This window comes from Pantherophis guttatus, chromosome 6, assembly GCF_059756535.1.
Source record: "Pantherophis guttatus breed Tessera chromosome 6, ASM5975653v1, whole genome shotgun sequence".
Lineage (NCBI taxonomy): Eukaryota > Metazoa > Chordata > Lepidosauria > Squamata > Colubridae > Pantherophis > Pantherophis guttatus.
The window spans coordinates 93,720,315-93,725,637 of NC_142068.1; the positions used below are offsets into that span (position 1 = coordinate 93,720,315).

The 5,323-nt window shown below is 40.7% G+C and overlaps 1 protein-coding gene across 1 annotated transcript in view; it reads right to left on the reverse strand.

The window, feature by feature from the left end:
• ADK (adenosine kinase) overlaps window positions 1–5,323 on the reverse strand; it is a 256,903-nt gene that overhangs the window by 251,245 nt on the left and 335 nt on the right. The gene's annotated exons all lie outside the window — the stretch shown is intronic.

The following is a 5,323-nucleotide window of genomic DNA, read 5'->3' on the forward strand; positions in this document are numbered from 1 at the left end:
AGATTAATTGCACTCTGTATTAAAATTATTTAATGAAAATACGTTGTGTGCACTTAACAGACTTTGATCTCCTATTTTTCAGATTTATACACACTGCTATGTGGTTTTTTGGTTTTTTGGTTGGTTTTTTTTTTAACTGCTGCTTTAAAAAGAATGTTTTTCGGTAAATATTTTAAAATCACAAGAAATTAAATTAAGAACAGCTAAAACTACCCAATGTACAAATAGCAATAATGTTAAAAGAGTAAACATTCGGATGAAATAAAATTAATCAAAAGGTGACATGGCAGCATGATCTCTTAAAATATTAGCATCTTAAAAGGTCAGGGAGAATAAAGGACTTTTGCACTGAGTCCACAAGAGACACGAGATATTGACTGCTGGAGTCCAATGCTTCAAAGGACAATCTTGAACTTAAAAAAACAAAGAACTAAAACGAAGGGCTCTGCATATTTTATTTTATTTGGAAGAGGCACTTTGGACTTTGCACGAAGCGCCACAGCTGTCTGTTATTCATTAAAGCTGCTTATGTTCTTTCAAGTTTGTAGTCTGACTCTGAGTGCTGAATTCTTTAAAGGCAGTGTTTCATAAGATGAACAACTGGCATGCCGGCTGGGGAATCCTGGGAGTTGAAGTCCACACATCTTAAAAGTTGTTCAGCTTGTGGAAACACTGCCTTTAAAGCAACAGAATCCTCTTCAGGATGGATTCACGAACCATTAAATGGTATTTTCTGGACCTGAAACAGAGGTGGGTTTCAGCAGGTTCTGACCAGTTCTGGAGAACCAGTAGCGGAAATTTTGAGTAGTTCGGAGAACCGGTAGTAAAAATTCTGACTGGCCCTGCCCCCATCTATTCTCTGCCTCCCAAATCCCAGCTGATTGGGAGGAAATGGGGATTTTGCAGTAACCTTCCCCTGGATTGGGGAGGGAATGGAGATTTTACAGTGTCCTTCCCCTGCCACGCCCACCAAGCCATGCCCACCAAGCCACACTCACTGAACCGGTAGTAAAATTTTTTGAAACCCACCACTGACCTGAAGCACTTTGTAAATAACTCTTGCATATTTTGAAATGGATCTACGCACTCATCATCTTCGATGACTTTTTTTTAATCAAAAAAATTGGATTTTTAAAATTTAAATCGGTTTTTTTTTTATTTTTATCACATATATTTTAATAAAATGTTTTTGGAGTAAAAATCTATCTAAAGATAGTTTTCTATTTAAGATACATTAATTATTTACTTTATTCAGCATGAAATGGAGCTTCGTTATGTAGCATGAGGCTGTATATTCTGCAAGATTGGGACTGACGGTAAGTCAACAGCGGGTCAGGAGGAGCTGCTGTGGGACAGAGATGACAGTTGCTCTTTAAAAATTCTGATTTAAATTGACTTGATTTAAATCAAGGCTTTTTACTATTGATTTAAATCAAATCCACCCTGGCCTAAATGGACTCCAGGGGATGGTAGACGACAAGAAGGCCTGGAGGAACATTGTCCATGGGGTTGCGATGGGTTGGCACAACTTCGCAACTAACAACAACAACAACAACAAAAATAGATATATTAGATAGCTAGTTTGGTGTAGTCATAAGTCATCAGGCTAGAAACGGGAAGATTGGGAGTTCTAGTCCCACCTTAGGCACAAAGCCAGCTGGGTGATCTTGAGCCAGTCACTTTCTCTTAGCCCTAGGAAGGAGGCAATGGCAAACCACTTCTGAAAAACCTTGCCAAGAAAACTGCAGTCCAGAAAGCCTCTGAAAATCAAACACAGTTGAATGGGGGGGTGGGTGAAGGGGTACAGATAACCCTTAATGAACATTTGTTGACCAGGACTGACAGTAAAGTTTTAAGAATTTGTTTATAGGCAAACAGATGAACCAAAGGAAGACATCCTGTGCTGTATTTTAAGATAAGGTGAGGTTACTAAAATTATTTGTACTTGTGATGAAGGGGGAAGTATTTCTTTATATATTTTTTCCTTTACTATAATTAAGTTTTTCTTCCTTCTCTATTTTTCTTTCTGTTGTGTATTTTCTGCACTTTATCATTTTTATTTTTATTCTTTTCTTTTTCTTAGTTTGTATTAGTTTTTAATAGTAATGTATTATTTGTATTCGTTTTAATAGTTAAATAGTAATATTTAACACACTTAAAAGAAACCCTACCAATACAAAACTACCAACATTTTGCTGCCATCTGGTGGCCGCTCAGATACGGTACATCTAACCCTGCCATGCCATTGACTATATATTACAGAGGGTACCTGTAGTCTCTAGGCTCAAATTGGCAGGTAGTTTGGAGCCAGTTAAAAGAGCTATTGAGGGGGGGGGGTCCCCAGCATCCTATTCAGTGCAGATAAGAGCAAGGCTTGATTTTGCCAAGCTGAAAAAGGGAAGTGCAATTTTTAATATTTTTTTTCATAAATTTATTGATACAGTTTAATACATTATCGTTTGAATGGTTCATTATTCTGGGATATCAGCTCAATTAGACCTCAAAGCTGAAGTACAGATACACACACATACAATGCTGTGCAAAAGCCTTAGGTTACATTTGTTGTTGTAGCAATGGTATAATGACCATATATAATTCTGTCTTCAGTCTCCTAATTATAATACAACTATAAAAATACAGGAAATGTGTATGTGGTATCCAAGAGGAAAAAGCAGGAAAAAACAGCTTCCATAGCCCAAGTGGCAAGTGTGCAGTGTGAGCTCCCCTGTTCTTAAGCCACAGCAGACACTTGCCCCCCCCCCCAATAAACCGGAAAAGCAACCACGATGATTAGGGGACTGGAGACTAAAACATACACAGTTACATGGCTAGTCTAGTGAAGAGAAGGACCAGGGGAGACATGATAGCAGAGTTGCAATATTTGAGGGGATGCCACAGAGAGGAGGGGGTCAAGCTATTTTCCAAAGCACCTGAAGGCCAGACAAGGAATAATGGGTGGAAACTGATCATCCTAGAAATAAGGAGAAATGGCAGAGATTGTTCTGACAGTGAGAACAATCAACCAATGGAACAGAAGTTGCCTTTGGAAATTGTGGGAGCTTCATCACTGGAGGCTTTCAAGAAGAGACTGGACTGCCATCTGTCAGAAATGGTGTAGCAGGGGGTTGGACTAGAAGACCTCCAAGGTCCCTTCCAACTCTGTTTATTTTATTTTTATTTTATTTTATTTTATTTTTCAATTTATATACCGCCCTTCTCCCTAAGGACTCAGGGCGGTGCACAGCCAGAATTAAGAACATGAAATACAAATATTAAGAACAATTAAAATATATATAAATTTGGCCCAAAAATTTAAAAATCACAAACCAATTAAAACATTTAAGAAATTTAAAAATTTCTTCTTAAACCAGTCCGGCTTGCTGGAAAAAGTGGGTTTTAAGGGCACGGCGGAAGGCACTGAGGTCTTGGATTCTCCTTATCTCTGGGGGCAGCTGATTCCAGAGGGTGGGTGCCCCCACAGAGAAGGCCCTCCCCCTGGGGGTCACCAGCCTGCATTGTTTGGCTGATGGCACCCTGAGGAGGCCCTCTCTGTTAATCTGGATTTGTATCTACCCAATCTGCTGCCCTTACTGACCTCTGAATGTGCCCTACTGTTTCATGCCAAAATGATTATTGGGCTAAAAAGCCTATTTACACCAGGTTTCTGCATGACATGCTTTTGCTTTACACACGAGTGCAATTCATTGGAAGCTGACTAAGAAAAAAACGCCCTGTCAATCACAGGATCCCAGTCTGTCCCAGAATTTGACAGGCAGAAAATTCATACTTTTGCATCAAGCAGGGCTGCTACACACACACACACACACACACACACACACACACACACACACACACACACACACACACACACAGAGAGAGAGAGAGGGAGAGAGAGAGAGAGAGAGAGAGAGTCAAGCTCTTTGGGGGGGGCTAAGACTTTTGCACATGTGTGCATGCGCATCGCCTTCCTAGTGTTGCACCCCCTTCCATGCAAAACCCAGCATTGCAACCAAGAGGAAAGGTTGTGACCCTGGGAAGCCTTCACTCCCACTCCAGGGTGGGGGTGGGGTTCTCTCAATTCAATTCAATTCAATTCAAACCTTTATTGTCAATGCAGAAGATGTGTACAATGAGATTGGCTGAGACCCCCTTAGTGCACCCCCCCCACAACACAATTCATCTCAATAACTCACAGTGAAAGAAAGAAAACCCCTAACCCAGTAAATCATACTAACAAACACACACTCCTCTATACATATATGTGCATAACATTACATTATAATATATTGCGCCAATATGAGCTTGTTGCACGTTGTGCCGGCCCTGCAAGTCTATCATACTACATACTTATGATGTAGACAATGATTACATACTACCTACTACTTACTTATGATGTAGGTGATGATGACATACTACATACTCACAATGTAGATGATGACATACTACATACTACATACTTATGATGTAGACAATGACATATTACATACTTATGATATAGATGACATACTACATACTTATGTAGATGACATACTACACTTATGATGTAGATGATATACTACATACTGATGTAGATGACATACTACATACTTATGATGTAGATGACATACCACATACTACATACGATGTAGACATACCACATATTACATACGATGTAGACAATGATGACATATTACATACCTATGATGTAGATGACATACTACATACTTATGTAGATTACATACTACATACTACATACTTATGATGTAGATGATGACATACCACATACTTATGGAGATGATATACCACATACTACATACTGACGATGTAGACAATGATGACATATTATATACCTATGATGTAGATGATATATTACATACTTATGATGTAGATGATGACATACTACATACTTATGATGTTATGTGATATTCAGGAGTCTGACAGCCCAGGGAAGGTGAACACTGGGAGGGGGCGTGTTTCTCTCCCCACAGGGCCACGTTGTGTTGTTGTTGTTGTTGTGGGAGCTTCATCCCTGGAACCTTTCAAGGAGAGACTGTGGGCTGCCCTCTGTCAGAAACGGTCTCCTGCTTGGACGGGAGGCGGGGGTTGGACTAGATGACCTACCAGACCCCTTCCAAGTTTTGTTTCATCTAATCTAATTTTGTTTCTCCACGGGGCCCGATCCCCGGGGACCCTGACGGGAAGAGGGACGGACGGAGGATTTGCAGCAAGACGCCGCTCTTTCTGCCCAGCCAAGCCGGGGAAGGAGCGCACCGAGGCCGGCCAGAAAGAACCGAGCGGCCCTTCCTTCCCCGCCGTCTCACCCTCGGCGCGCGCGCGCGTTTAC